Raw genomic sequence first — 17,294 nt, 5'->3', positions numbered from 1 at the left:
TATCATCTACGCAACTAACGCTCTAGCATCTTCCTTAAATCCAATGTATCCCAAACTATCATATAATGTCAATATCAGCCCATACCATACTCACCCTAGGCTTCCCAAGCCATTAAAAATAAGACTCGGAGGATACTCGCAGTCTACGGGACTGAAATTAATACCCACCTACCAAAAAGGAGATTTCAAGTCCATTAAGCTTCCCAACCAATGTTCCATATATAGCTGTGAACTGTACGCCCTGTCCCAAGCACTGGAGATTATCAAAGAGGGCCCAATTCTTACACAATACGTCATTTGCTCAGACTCACTGTCAAGTCTAACTGCATTAAAAAACCGATCCTCAAAACACCCGTGAATCCAGCTAATTCAATCGGTAGTCAACGAACTCCTGACTCGCGGAACCCATATTATCATTCTATGGATCCCATCACACCAGGGAATCTCAGGTAATTGGAACCAAAAATGGCAAGCAACCCACTCCAAACTCCACACAGTAAGAAGCACCATACATAACTCTAGACCAATGATCACTTCAGGTCGCAAAGACCAATGCACAATTACAAGACTGAGAACTGGGCACACCAACGCATCTCAAATACATATTATAAGTAAAGAGGCTTCCCAGAAATGTTCCCACTGTAACCACCTATTCACCGTAACCCATCTACTGGAATCATGCGAAGCCCTTAGGTTAATAAGGAAAAACTTTAATATACCCAAATCCATTAATGAAGCCCTTGGAAGCTTGGAAAATTGGACAAAAACTCTAAAGTTTCTCAAATTTATAAATGCTGTGGATATGATTTAAACGTAAAAATATTCACTTATAAAAACCTCATTATGTTTATATTATTATGGTGATTGTAATTATTGTGGTCGCTAATAACCAAGTTGTTGTACAGCGACCTGAAATAAATTAATAAAAAAAAATAACTAAACAAAATTTAGTATTTGAAATACTTGACATAAATAATAAAAAAATTTAATTTAGTAATTAAAATACTCCAATTGAATGATAAAAATTCACATCTAGTAGTTGACATACTCAAGTTCAATAACTAAAAATTGAAGTTTAGTCTTTAAAATACTCGTGATTAATATTTAATTATTTTAATTTAGTAATTGAACATCTTAAGTTCAGTAATTGAAAATTTATATTTAGTATACAAAATACTGAAGTTCAATAATTAAAAAATTATATTTAGTATCCAAAACACTCAATTATAATAATGAAATATTTTTATTTAGTATATAAAATACTCAAGTTCAAGAATTAAACATTTCCATTGAGTATTTAAAGTACTTGAGTATAATGATTAAAAATTTCCATTTAGTAATTAAAATACTCTAATTCAATAATTAAAAATTTATATTTAATATCTAAAATACTTAAGAATAATAATTAGATATTTTTATCTAGTACAGTAAAACCTGTGTACACTGACCACTTACGGTTCTTGATAAGAGTGGTCATTGTATGCAGGTGGTCAATGTACAGAGAAGGAAAAGTGGGGAAAAATGATAGTCAAGGATGTAAGAAAAGATTAAAACATAAACAAGAATTTAGCTTGAAATATTATTTTTATTTAGAAATTTAAGAAAAGTGAGTAGAATTAAGGAAAGGTTAAAACATAAACAAGTATTTAGCTTGAAATATTATTTTTACTCAAATAATAGTCAAGTTTAGTTTGTTTTAATTTACCAAGCTTCTTCCTTATCCAGTCCCCTTCAATTTGATTATACAAAGTAAATAGACTATCCACATTTGCATAGTTTTTTTTGTTACAAAATTGAATTAAATTTTTAACACATTTCAATGCGTCGTCAACACCCAAGTTATTTTCCTCTGCTTCTTTTCCTTCTTCATCGTCTGTTTCTTTTTCACTCTCTGTTCCTTCGTCATTGTCGTCTCTGTTAAATAAATAATTATTTAATGCTCTATCAATGTCATCCGGTAATTCTTCGTGCACAGGCAAGAATTTATCAGCTTCTTCTATTTCTTTTTCAGTAGCTAATTCAGCTACCAAGTCATCTGGTAATTCACCTGCAGGGTCAGTCAAAATAATTTCCTGATCTTCTATGTCATTAGCCAACCCACTGCTTACAAATCCAGCTCGGTGAAAACACTTCTCAATTGTTTGTTGACTTATGTCCATCCACGCACCATACAACCATCTTATAGCATGTAAAACCGTGACAGATTTATGAAATTCTTCTTTACTTTGACAGTTTTCAGCTTTAGACACGATATACTCCAAAAGTCTTGATCTATATCGATCTTTAACTGCTTTTATAATGCCTTGATCTAGAGGCTGAATTTCGGACGTCAAGTTTGGTGGAAGAAACTGAACTGTTACGTTGCTTAGAGTCTTAGTTGTGTTGTGACTGGTTGCATTATCGATAAGTAATAAAATTTTTCTATTTTGCTTTTTCATATAATTATTCAATTCAAGTAGCCAATCGTCAAATATCACTTGGGTCATCCATGATTTTTTATTAAATCGCCATAATACGGGTAGATTATCTGGACGTACTCCTTCTTTTTTAAAAACACGAGGCCTGGCTGCTGATCCTATAACTAAAGGTTTAAATTTTTCACCTGTTAAACTGCAACACAGAAGTACGCTTAGGCGTTCTTTGGCCATTTTTCCACCTTTACACCTGTCACCTTTCTTCACAAAACTTTTTTTTGGTATTTGGCGGTAAAATAATGCCAGTTCGTCAGCATTAAATATATTTTTTTGATCATATCTAGCAATTAACTCTTGCAATTTGGTATTTTTCCAATCCTCAGCTTCTTCTAAATCAGCCGAAGCTGAGTCACCACATAAAGCTTTATAGCTTAAATTATTTCGCTTCAAAAACGATTCTAACCATCCATTACTACCTCGAAATTCACTAATTCCTAATTTTTCAGCTATTTCTAGAGATTTTTTCTTCAACATTACTCCGGAAACAGGAACATCTTTGGACCGACATAATTCAAAAAATTTCAGTACGCCTAGATTGACGCCTTCGAACTCCGTTTTCCGGAGTTTTCTTTTCCTGTCTGCGTTACAATTGTCATTCCACATTTTTAAAATAACATCTTTATTACGACCGATGTTAACTACAGTGGTTTTCGATACATCAAATTGGATCGCCACATTGCGTTGGCTCACTTTTTGCTCCAACAAGTCTACAATCATTTTTTTTTATTAATATTCAACTCAGTATACTTTCTTTTAACACCCATTTCAACAACTAGACTCTAATACTGTCACTGGCACAAAGAACGAAAAGACAATGAGTAATGCAGTGAAAATAACGAAGGAAGATTCATAGATAATGTGAAAAGTGACAGAGAGAGAGAGGAGTCGGTCAATGTACAAAGGTCAATTACAGCTCAAATGTTTTCAAAATAGAGGTCACATTAGGCAGGTGGTCAATATAAAGAGGTGGTCAGATTAGAGAGGTATTAGTATGGGTAATGTAAGTGTAACTAAGCCGGTTCCTAGAAATACTGGTCAATATAGAGAGGTGGTCAAAGTACAAAGGTGGTCATTTGTACAGGTTTTACTGTATATAAAATACTCAAGTTTAATAATTAAAAATTTTTGTTCAGTAGCTAAAATACTTCAATTTAAAAATTAATGATTCAAAAATAGTGTGTACAAACATTTTACGTATGAAATACATTTTTTATTCGTAGAAATATTACATACATAAACTTACAATTATACATCAATCATTTAACATATATAACTTATTTTTAAACAATAAATGTGTTAAGTAACAGGTATACGATTTCTATACAGATTGTATACAATTGAATCGGGCTGTTTTTTCTATCCAATTTATACCCTCGCAGATTTGAATCACGGTGGAAACACGGTGGGTTTGTTCCATTTTACCACTGTGATTACGCGGTGTATCCACTGTGATTCCACGGTGGCTTGACCACTGTGTATACACGGTGTTTCCACTGTGATTTCGCGGTGGGTACACCGCGGAACCACGGTGGTGAAATAGCACAAAGCCACCGTGGAATCACGGTGAATACACCGCGTAATCACAGTGGAAACACCGTGTATACACAGTGGTCAAGCCATCGTGGAATCACGGTGGATACACCGCGTAATCACAGTGGATACATTGTGTATACCCGGTGGTGAAATGGAACAAACCCACCGTGTAACCCCGGTGGATCCACGGTGTTTACACTTCTACGGTGTTTCCACCGTGATTCAAATTTGCGAGGGTATATAATTGTATAAAATCTTTTTTCATCGGGTATGTGTTTAATGCGATAAAAATCAGGTAACATTTTATTTGACTTCATTTTTATTACTGAATCAATTTCATATTCAGTTCCGTTAATATTAACCCATGAAATATAAATTAACAAATCTTTTTTATTGTCTTGAAAAACAGTATCAAGATTCACAAAATCATCAAGATCGCTTCAATTGATTAAATTTTTAGGCCCAATGGTTAAACGATGGATAAAACCTTCATCACGAATAAATCGTGAACATTGATGAAGTTGAAGCTTCAAGGCGATAGTATGAGCAGTGACTGAGCTTGGTCATACATGAGGTTGCATGAATAATGTGTAATTATTCTTTCCTCGTCATGCATGATCATGCACAATTGAACATGGATTTGCATGGGCATGCATGCCTTTGCATGAATCATGCAAATTCAGACATGATCGTTCATGATTAAGCTTAGCCATGCATAATATTGCAAGGTTCATGCATGACTGTTCTTGCCTTGTCATGCATGGTCATGCATGATTGAACATGTCTTTGCATGATCGTGCAAAGTCATGCCAGGATCATACACTATCATACTTGAATCATGTATGAATCATGCACGATCACGCATGATTCATGCATGATCAAGCATGATCAGGCCTGATGATTTTTTTCCGGGTTTAAATGAAATAAATAGTATATATTAAAATACCATCATCGGTGGAAGAAAGCTCCAACACCTTTTTAAAAGCCCGATATTCTTTTGATTTCGTCGATTTTAATTAGAGAGCACAAATTTCTTTAAAAAATGATTGAAATGAATTTTGATCCAACTCAACATCAGTAAGGCACATTGATTTGAAATCATTATCAATTAATTCTGGCGCAAGAATTGAATCTCGAAGTACAGGCCACTTTTTAAAAGTTGAATTCACAGTCAAAAACTTTGAGTCTTGACGTTCTTTGTCTCGAACCGATCGCGATTGAATCCAGTGAAAAACCATTTTATTTTTGAGTTCCCGACGAGATTTTAGTCGCTCAATACTCTATAATTCTTTTTCACCTAACTGTAATTCAATATCTTCAAAATCTGATGATTCAGACTGTCCACTTTCAGTATCATTGATTTGTTTTAAATCCGAAATATAATTTCGGTATTTATTATAAAATTTTCCTTTAGCTGGTTTGTTAATTTCTTTTCCACCAATAATAACGCTTTCAGAAGCGTTATAGTAGATTTGGGAATCTTCTGTTGGAAAAATTTTCAATCAAAATTGAAAAATCGGTTGGCTTTAACCTGTCGAAACAAATGAAAAATTAATTATTAAACAAAAATTATAATATAATATAATTAATATTAAATAAAATGACGTACTTAGATTTTAGTGATACAGCAGCCGAGATAATGATATCCACTAAAAGATTTCGAGCTTTAGTGCTAAGTACATTAGTCTCTTGATAACTTCTGTAGCATGCAGCAGCACGGTGATTATTTTGAATAATATCAAGCATACCTTAGTGGATCCGAATTACGGTAAATTACCGTCGCTCAAGCTCTGCAGGATTATTCTCATTGACAACATCATTGACAACATCAATAGCTCTTTCATTCTGTAAGAGGAAACCATTAATAATATTTGAAAAAGTAATATTACAGTAAACGGAATTCTATGGGTAAATTTATTACTAAATTTCTTACTAACATTCAACTGATTAGAATCAACATATAAAGGATCACAAGTCGATGATGAGTCTTCTGCAATATTAGACATCTCAAAATGTGTTTGCCATTTTCTTTTAAATTTAAATCGTGTTGCGTAATCACAACTACATTCAAATTTAAATGTAGTTGCACTTCCGGCAAATAAAGGCAGCACCTACTGGGGCCTAGTGTCTGTCAATTAAAAACTTGACTAGCGCAGTGCAGCGCATGTCAAGTACTAATGCATTAAAAGCAATCAGTGATCAGTAAGCTTTATAAAAATATAATTATTTTTATAATTGCTAACATAAACACTCAGTTATAAATTAACAAAGAACTCAACTAAATCAGCGATCATCGACCACGAGGTTATTCATCGAGAACGCAACAGGTGCATTTTTTAATAAATATTTACTTGTTACCAGTGCTCAAATAATTAAAGGACTCAATATTACAATTAATTATTTATCATCATGCTCAATATTTTCAATTAAATAAAAAGTTATATTTCGCTCAGTAGCCTCTGCAATCATGCTACCACGTGTTCAACATAAATTAAATTCAGTGCAATTCAATAAGAGCTCATTAAGTTCATTTACTTCAGTGATCATTATTATTAAAACTCAATAACTAAAATATTATGTATCTAGCGTTATTTAGTAATTAACGTATTTAATAATTAACTTCGCTCGGTAACCTCTGATTTCATGTTACTTTTCATCCTGACATTTTTACAATCAAATCAGTGTTCAACTAAACTCAAATTAATTACTTCAATTATTTAAAAACAATTACTGGCGCTCAATTTTACAATTTGCATTCATTTAATTCCGTATTCATGAGCTCAGACAATTAACAATATTAATCAATTAAATCAACGATTTAATTTGTAACCCAGTGATATTTTGTGCTGTGACAAATAAAAATATTGTTATATTTTTTAATATGCGTATTTTTCCAACATCCTAACCACCAACCAGTCCTGGCATGCATTTATTTTATTATTATTACAACAAATCGTAATACAACATATGGTATAATTTCTTTTATTAACTCTGAAGTCAATCTCTTCATTAACTCAAAATCAACTTGGTTTCCTGCATTAAAAATAGTTTGATAAGTAAATATAAAAATAGTTTTATTAAACAAGAAAATTAATATAGAGGCTTTCAGAGGCACATACGAAAATATTAAATTATAAGACAAAATAGAATTACACGTTTTCGAAATTGAAATTCTTAATATACTTAATTTAAGAATTTTTTTTTAAATTAAGTACAAAAATATTTTTAAGATGAATCAGTAGCTTTCTCGAATTCAACCAAAAAAATACTCAATTTTAGAATTTATTGTTTATAGATTAAATGCAAAAATTTTTTCGAAATAAATCAGTAGTACTCTTCATTTAAAAAAGAAAAATTTTTAATTTAAAAAGACACTATTTTGACGTACAATTAAAAATTAAACTAGAAAGATTTTTAACCTGTCTTCTTAATTGATGAATTTTGTATAAATAATAATAAAAATTTGCAAATATTTATATTAAATGGTGTTTATTGTGCAGTAATTAATAAATAACTTTAAAAACAATAAAAATATAAATAATACTTACGACGGAATTCTTCAACTAACTCAGGAAATCCCCATGTTCAATGAGGGTTATTGTTTCTTCATCCATCACTTTTAAAGTTTATGTTTAATTATATAAAAATATAAAAGCCAATTTATTATTATTTATTTTAATTATTAACTTTATAATAAATGTATGATGAACTTTAGGGTAACATGTTGGCAAATGTTATATATTGAAACGGGCATAGGAACGAGGGACTGCGAGGGACTGCGAGTTGTAAATGTCATCTCACGGAGTGAAGCCGAACAACTATATATATATATATATATATATATATATATATATATATATATATATATATATATATATATATGATGTTGAGGTCCACCCCCTTCAACAGTGGGTGAATCAACCGTCCGTTACCTATTTCTGACTTTCGTAAGAAATAGGCTCGTGTCCCTTTTAGCCAGTGGGCTGATTATTTGGTAACTGATCCTGGTGTTACCCGGTTCGTAAGGACCAGACAACCGGTTGGCCTTGAATTTATATATGCCGAGTGCATATAAAGGATCGGGAGTCGTGGGGCATAATAAATTATATGAAAAATCGACTACAGGTATTTGCGTAGCAAGCCAAAGAGTGATAAGCACAAGAGGTTGAAAAAGTTATAATAATAATAGAATTGTTATACTTACCTATAAGTTGCTGGTTAAATGATGCAGGTAGAAAATAGCAGGTAATAGTTAAAAGAGACAATTGTAATCTGAGCGTCACAATTGTCGATTAAAAACCACAAGCAGGTGGATTACGGGGTTGCCGTCTTCTATAGGGAATGCTATAGGCTATGGTGTACGACCTAGGTCGTACGAGGCTGCCCAAGGCACACCTCTACGGGGCTGCCGTCTTCTACAGGAAAATGCTGCAGGCTAGGATGTGTGAGTAATTCACACGAGAATACGCCAAGGAGTACCTCTACGGGGTTGCCATCTTCTGTAAGGAAAGGATACAGGCTATGGTGTATGATAAAGTCATACGAGGATATGTAAAAGTATATCCCCACGGGTTTTCCGTCTTCTGTGAGGAAAGGACGCAGTTACATATATATTGTATCTATATTTTTCTCAATTTATCTATAAATTGTCTTATTGAGAGGTTTGCATGTTTAGGTTTCCACTATATTTAAATGGCACATATATATTGTAACGAGGTTTCAGATACCTCATTATCATACCATGATAATAGACGGTTACCGAGGGTATTTACCACATGTTATCTGGTTTACCCACTCTAGTATTATTTAATTATTATTATTATTACATAATCCCTCTCTATTCGCATTTTAAATGGAAGGGATGCGCACCACATCGACGCGTGAGCATCGACGTGAATCTATAAGAAGGCCTGCGCGCCTCTAATTGATTCAGAATTCAGATAGATTTATAATAGTTTTCTCACCTTTAATTTCATTATGTCTTTATAATAAACTTAGTTTACATTTTAACCTTTTTTTAATTTTTAAAACTTTACTTGCTTGTCTAGTAGTTTCTAAGCATTACTATTAGATAAGTTTAGCCCATAGCTTTTACTATGGACGACGGAAACCCCGTACGGATATACCTTGGTCTATCCTGTGTAATTATACACCTCCTAGCCTATAGCCTTTTACCTATAGAAGACGAAAACCCCGTGGGAATACAATTACTGTATTCTCGTGTAAACCTGCTTGCACCTCCTAGCCTGTATAATTTCCTTACAGAAGACGGAAACTCCGTGGGGATATACTTTTACATATCCTTGTATGACTTTATCATACACCATAGCCTGCGTCCTTTCCTCACAGAAGACGGAAAACCCGTGGGGATATACTTTTACATATCCTCGTATGACTCTATCATACACCATAGCCTGTGTCCTTTCCTCACACAAGACGGAAACCCGTGGGGATATACTTTTACATATCCTCGTATGACTTTATCATACACCATAGCCTGTGTCCTTTCCTCACACAAGACGGAAACCCCGTGGGGATATACTTTTACATATCGTCGCATGAGTTATTCATACACCATAGCCTGTATCCTTTCCTTACAGAAGACGGCAATCCCGTAGCGGTACTCCTTGGCGTATCCTCGTGTGAATTACTCACACATCCTAGCCTGCAGCATTTTCTTGTAGAAGACGGCAACCCCGTAGAGGTGTGCCTTGCGCAGCCTCGTACGACCTTGGTCGTACACCGTAGCCTATAGCATTCCCTATAGAAGACGGCAACCCCGTAATCCACCTGCTTGTGGTTTTTAATCGACAATTGTGACGCTTAGATTACAATTGTCTCTTTTAACTATTACCTGCTATTTTCTACCTGCATCATTTAACCAGCAACTTATAGGTAAGTATAACAATTCTATTATTATTATAACTTTTTCAACCTCTTGTGCTTATCACTTTTTGGCTTGCTACGCAAATACCTGTAGTCGATTTTTCATATAATTTATTATGCCCCACGACTCCCGATCCTTTATATGCACTCGGCATATATAAATTCAAGGCCAACCGGTTGTCTGGTCCTTACGAACCGGGTAACACCAGGATCAGTTACCAAATAATCAGCCCACTGGCTAAAAGGGACACGAGCCTATTTCTTACGAAAGTCAGAAATAGGTAACGGACGGTTGATTCACCCACTGTTGAAGGGGGTGGACCTCAACATCATATATATATATATATATATATATATATATATATATATATATATATATATATATATATATATATATATATATATATATATATATATATATATATATATAGTTGTTCGGCTTCACTCCGTGAGATGACATTTACAACTCGCAGTCCCTCGCAGTCCCTCGTTCCTATGCCCGTTTCAATATATAACATTTGCCAACATGTTACCCTAAAGTTCATCATACATTTATTATAAAGTTAATAATTAAAATAAATAATAATAAATTGGCTTTTATATTTTTATATAATTAAACATAAACTTTAAAAGTGATGGATGAAGAAACAATAACCCTCATTGAACATGGGGATTTCCTGAGTTAGTTGAAGAATTCCGTCGTAAGTATTATTTATATTTTTATTGTTTTTAAAGTTATTTATTAATTACTGCACAATAAACACCATTTAATATAAATATTTGCAAATTTTTATTATTATTTATACAAAATTCATCAATTAAGAAGACAGGTTAAAAATCTTTCTAGTTTAATTTTTAATTGTACGTCAAAATAGTGTCTTTTTAAATTAAAAATTTTTCTTTTTTAAATGAAGAGTACTACTGATTTATTTCGAAAAAATTTTTGCATTTAATCTATAAACAATAAATTCTAAAATTGAGTATTTTTTTGGTTGAATTCGAGAAAGCTACTGATTCATCTTAAAAATATTTTTGTACTTAATTTAAAAAAAAATTCTTAAATTAAGTATATTAAGAATTTCAATTTCGAAAACGTGTAATTCTATTTTGTCTTATAATTTAATATTTTCGTATGTGCCTCTGAAAGCCTCTATATTAATTTTCTTGTTTAATAAAACTGCTATTTTCTACCTGCATCATTTAACCAGCAACTTATAGGTAAGTATAACAATTCTATTATTATTATAACTTTTTCAACCTCTTGTGCTTATCACTCTTTGGCTTGCTACGCAAATACCTGTAGTCGATTTTTCATATAATTTATCATGCCCCACGACTCCCGATCCTTTATATGCACTCGGCATATACTAATTCAAGGCCAACCGGTCGTCTTGTCCTTACGAACCGGGTAACACCAGGATCAGTTACCAAATAATCAGCCCACTGGCTAAAAGGGACACGGGCCTAATTCCTACGAAAGTCAGAAATAGGTAACGGATGGTTGATTCACCCACTGTTAAAGGGGGTGGACCTCAACATCGTTTCAATATATATATATATATATTGTAACATGAGGAAAATTCGACATCGACCCGTGGTTTGAAATTTATTTGAATTAATAAATAATTATCCGGTGAGCAAATTTTAGTGACCTCTAGCATCGAAAATTCCGACTGTGACCGAGCAAACGATCCAACGCATGGATTGTCACGGGAGATCCGGGAGAGACGCCGTACTAAACGGCCACGTTTTTTTTTGTATTTGAACAATTCGACTCCGACCAATTTCGATCCCGACGATTGAACAACGCGATTTACGACTAAAACGACCAATCCAAGTTTTGATCAACGACTAGTTAAATTAATTGATCACGACAATTAATTTCGACCGACAATAACCGACTCCGTGAACAAGTGAACAAGCCGAAGCCTCGGCCCGAAAACTGAACAACGTGTTCTAGTGAATTTAGTAGTGAACAAGTGAACCGCGTTCGTGTAATAATTATTAATTAATAATTAATCACGCGTAAAAATTATATGATCGTGCAATTTAACGTGTTACCGAAATAAAATATTATTTTATATTTTATTTTATTTCAATCGAGTAATTCTGATAATCACGGATTATCTGTGTCTCATTCGCAACAGCAGTCTTGTCACCTCGACGTGTAAGAATACTCTGACGTCATTCTTCAAGTATTTCGTTAATACTTCCGCTGTATGTGTGTCTCCGGACAATAAACGTATTTTATTTTATTTCGATAACCGACTGTGTTTTCTCTGAGCAATGAACTGAATTGTGTTTCGATCAACTACGATTTTTTTTTTATAGTTTCGTTTATATCGAGTCAAGCCGACAACGGCATTTATATTTTTTTGTAACCGATAATAATTTTGTGATACCGATCAATTATTTTGTGTTCAATATACGACTAATTATTTTGTGTTAATTCTGATTAATTATTTATCGTAATCTTAAGTGCCTGACCTTTCCCCGATCCGCCACCCTGAGTCGACATTTTTGATAATTGTTTATTTGGTGATTATAAAATCACCTGGCGCCCAACTTAATAATTTTGAACAAGGTTGCCAATAATCGTAAGTGTATTCGGACTTCACTCCGGTAGATCCCCGGTGGTGAAAAACCCGTTATAATATATGTGTATATATGTGTGTGTAGCGTTGCTACTAGGTGATGCGATCGATACAATTTGGCAGTTTACGTCGAATATCGATTTTTCATGTATCTGTCTCTACCTCGTTGGTAGAGACAATAAGTAATAGACCGCTGGACTGCATATACGCATCCAAGCATTTTTCTTTACTGTATACTTACAATTACTGTGTTACTTCCGTTATTCAAATAAAACATTTGTTCAATATAATTAGCTGGTGTTAATAATTTATATTATTACCTCAACCACTAAATTGGTGATCCCGACGTGATCTCTTTTGTCGAAAAGCATCGAACACGAGTGTTACACAGTTAATAAAATTTCGTGAGTTCTCGCATAATTTTTGCCGCGAATATTTTGTCGCGTTGCCGATTAATCGGCAAGACCGTGATTTTTATTCATAGTTATTGTTGTGTGAATTTATTTTAAGTTAATTAATGCAGTGAGTTCATTATCATTGTGCAGTTTTATATCATTTTCATCACTGCATCAGTGTTAATTCGAGGGACCATCAGTGTAAATCGAGTTGTGATAAAAGTTTTTGCGCGCTGTAAATAAAATTGTCTATTTCGTACAGTGTCGCGTCAAATTCTCCGGTAGCTACGTCATCGGAAATAGTTTTGAAGATTAAGCTAGAGAGTCGAATATTCCTGAGTGACGAGTCATCGCTGAATACGTAGTAAAATTAAAATAAAATAATTTTAAGTGCAGGTGATATTATTATTTGAAATATTATTTTTATATTTTATATTTCAAAATGTACGCATCCGCCGCAGAGGAACTCGATGCTTTGCGTAAGCAACTTGCACTGTTGACTGCCGATTATAGTGGAATGCTTGCTCAGGAACAACTTCTAAATACATGATGCAGAGCATACCGACACCATCGTCCTCGGAAAGTTAAAAAATTCGACTATTGCTGGTATCATTACAAGCATGGTAAAAATGCCCAATCATGCGCACCTGGCTGTAAATGGCAGGGAAATACCAACGAGAGTCACTAGCGGCGGAGAGTGATTTTCAATCGATTTCACGCCGATTATTTATTAAAGATCGAGTCACTAGGACCGAGTTTTTCGTGGACACTGGCTCTGATTTATCAGTTTTTCCTCGCAGCTCGATGAAATCGAAAACAACTCCCATAGGTTATCAGTTTTATGCCGCAAACGGCACAATTATCAAAACCTATAGTTTCTCATTACAAACACTGAATCTCGGACTGCGTCGAGATTTCGCGTGGAATTTTATTTTTGCCGATGTCACCAAACCGATACTTGGGGCTGATTTTTTGAGTCATTATGACTTGCTAGTCGACCTCAAACGCAAGTGCTTACGCGACGGCATTACAGGTTCGACATCATCCGGTTATTTCCACTCAACAACAGCATTGGACAAAATCAAGGCTGTGGGTAGTGATTCCGTTTATATGAAACTGCTACAAGAGTTTGTCGATATCACACGACCTGATCCGTCCGACAATAAGAAAAGGGAACATTCAACGGTGCATCATATTCATACAACACCTGGCCCACCTATTTCTAGCAAAGCTCGTCGCTTATCGCCGGACAAATTAAACATTGCTCAAGACAAGTTCCGTAAAATGATTGAGCAAGGCATTTGTCGGCCATCAGAGCGTGCTTGGTCATCGCCATTACACATGGTCCAGAAAAAGGACGGTGGATGGAGACCATGTGGCGATTATCACCTATTAAATGACCGTACTCTTATCGATAAATATGCGCTTCGATATATAGATGATTTTGCCGCGTATTTACATGGGAAACGAATCTTTTCTATCTTCGATTTTACCAAAGCTTTCCTCCAACTTCGAGTAGCTCCAGAAGATGTCAAGAAAACAGCTAGTATCACTCCGTTTGGCTTATTCGAGTTTTCATACATGACTTTTGGACTCAAAAATGCAGCGCAGACGTTCCAGAGATTTATCGACGAAATTATCCGTGATCTGGATTTCGTGTTTCCATATATCGACGATATACTAGTCGCATCCAAAGACGAAGAGGAGCATTTAAAACATCACAAGATATTATTTCAACGTCTTCGTGATTACGGACTAGTAATAAACGTTCCAAAGTTCCAGGTAGGCAAAACCGAAGTTAAATTCTTCGGTTATTTAATCAACGAATACGGCATTAATGAAAACCATTGCTGGAAAAAGTTGAGGCCATCGTTAATTTCCAGCCTCCAAAAACCGTTAAAGCACTTCGTGGATTCCTCGGCACAATTAATTTCTACAGAAAGTTCATTAAGAACGCTGCAGAAATTTTAGTGCCGTTAAATAAAGTACTGGAAGGACCGAAAATCAAAGGATCGCATCCTGTCAACTGGACAGCTGATTTGCAAACCGCTTTTGATGCCGCTGAACGATCTCTCGCTGATGCAACACTTCTCGTGCATCCAAGAATCGACGTGGATTGGGCAATTTTTACCGATGCATCAGAAATCAGAATCGGTGCCGTCCTCCAGCAACGCATAAACAATGACTGGCAGCCGCTGGCTTTCTTTAGCTGGAAATTACAGCCAGCGATTCAAAAATTGCTGACTTATGATCGAGAACTACATGCGATCTACGGAGCCGTGAGACATTTCTGGCATATTTTCGAGGGTCGACACGTAACGATCTACACAGATCACAAACCGCTCCAACACGCATTTAAACAGCGTACGGAGAGAGCTTCACCATGGTAATTATGCCGTTTGGATTTCATCGGTCAATTTATGACTGACATTAGGCATGTGTCGGGCAACGACAATATTGTCGCTGACACATTGTCACGAGTCGAAGCAGTGTCTTCTGCTATTACATCGGAAGAACTTGCCAATGCACAGAAGTAAGATCTCGAGCTTCAACAACTGCTGCAACAGACAACCGCGTTGCAGCTTCGACGAATCAATTTCGACCACGGTTTAGCATTGTACTGTGACATTGCGTCAGGTACGGTGCGACCATACGTTCCAGGACCGCTGAGAAAGAAAGTGTTAGATTCACTACACACGCTTGCTCACCCGGGAATCAAAGGATCATTGAAAATGATCTCTTAACGATACGTCTGGCCGTCGATTAATAAAGACTGCCGTAAATGGGCAAAATCCTGCATCGTTTGCCAGAAAAATAAGATTCAGAGAAACGTGTCATCGCCAATCGCCAGTTTTGAACCTCCAACTGAACGATTCGAGCACATTCATATCGACCTAGTGTCTTTAAAAACATCAAGAAGCTTCAACCAGTGTTGAACGATCATCGACCGATTCGCGAGGTTTCATTAGGCTGTCCCGTTATCCAATGGAACTGCAGAGACGATAGCACATGCACTATCGCTGCACTGGATTTCCACGCCATGGAGTACCAAAACGCATAACCTCGGACCAAGGTCCGCAATTCGAATCGTCATTATTCCAGTCGTTATTAAAAATGTACGGAATAAAGCACCTACATACTACACCGTATCATCCGCAAGCCAACGGTCTCGTCGAACGTTTACATCGTCAGCTGAGATCAGCACTTTTGTGTCACCAATAGTCATGGTATGACGCATTACCATCCATTTTGCTCGGCTTACGCGCTGCTTGAAAAGACAACATCCAGACGACCCCGGCTAAATTAGTGTATGGTGAGCCAATTCGTTTACCTGGTGAGTTACTCACTCCCACACTGAAAGTAAAAATTTGCTATCATAACAAAAATCAAGACTACGCAGCTATTTGTTATGATAAAAAACTATCTTGGTTAACGCAACGAAGTGACATTTGTTGTGGTAAGTAAACTGAAGTTGCTGTTGTAAAAAATGATATGTGTTCGAGTCTTCCGCGCTTGCGTTTCTCGTCGCTGCTCTGAGGCCGGTTAAATAGAGTGGCGTCGGCGCGTTACCATGCGCAGGCGGCTCCACCGGTCCCATTCTGATCTCAAGCTCCGCCCTCTCATCCAAGTGGGGATAAAGAAGAAGACTAAACCATTATTGAAAACTCACCGAGGCTATCAGCCACGTGTTTTTTTGCTTTCACTTAAATCTTTTGTAATCGCGTTGATTATTATTAATTATCACCTCAAATTCATTCGCATATCGAAGTGAATATTATTCATACTTTATTTTTGTAATTATTTAATTAATATCGCTTAAAATAATTTTTTAAATAATTAAATTCATCTCACCGCGTGGTTGTTGGTTTGCCGCTGACCGCCATCTTTTTCTCACCTCACCGCGTGTTATCACATATCAAAATTAATAAAAAATACAACGTTCAGAGTAAAAAGTGTCAATAATAAAATAAATAATTAATTTATTAATATTAAAAAATAAAATAAGTGTTAGAAAATATTTATTTAAAAGATTGAACATCTCAACCTCATTCCCGCCAATTAAGCGTCCCAGCATCTCACCTCCTCACTTAAATTTAAGTTAAATTTAATTTTAAATATTTAAGTGATTAAAAACAATATGTGTTGAGAAAAAATTTTTTGAACACGCATAGAATTCTGTGCTTTAATTAGGTGAAAAATATCATTAAGAATTTATCACGAGTGTTTTATTTTCGACATAAATTGCGTTTGTAAATTATTGTAAGAATATTAAACGCTATTTATTTTGAAGAATATACCAATATATCTGAGTATAGCTAAGGGCACCTTAAAGAAGTGATTTTTCCGACTTAAGAGAATATATCATCAAGAAGCGATAATATCTTAGGCGAAGTAAAATTTTCCTGAGTCGA

The 17,294-nt window shown here is 35.0% G+C and overlaps 1 protein-coding gene and 1 long non-coding RNA gene across 2 annotated transcripts in view; one reads left to right on the top strand and one right to left on the bottom strand.

Moving 5' to 3' along the window:
- Positions 1-17,294, top strand: part of LOC130674272 (LIM homeobox transcription factor 1-beta-like) — a 229,071-nt gene that overhangs the window by 28,627 nt on the left and 183,150 nt on the right. The window lies entirely within an intron of this gene.
- On the bottom strand, positions 4,188-6,840 carry LOC130674273 (uncharacterized). The gene is made up of 3 exons (XR_008991008.1): positions 5,945-6,840; positions 5,617-5,852; positions 4,188-5,538 (listed from the first exon to the last, which is right to left on the bottom strand). It is a non-coding gene; the product is annotated as an uncharacterized LOC130674273 (long non-coding RNA).

This window comes from Microplitis mediator, chromosome 9 (assembly GCF_029852145.1).
Source record: "Microplitis mediator isolate UGA2020A chromosome 9, iyMicMedi2.1, whole genome shotgun sequence".
NCBI classification, from domain to species: Eukaryota; Metazoa; Arthropoda; class Insecta; order Hymenoptera; family Braconidae; genus Microplitis; species Microplitis mediator.
The sequence above is the reverse complement of the archived record's forward strand: the minus strand, read 5'-3'. Positions and strand labels throughout refer to the sequence as shown.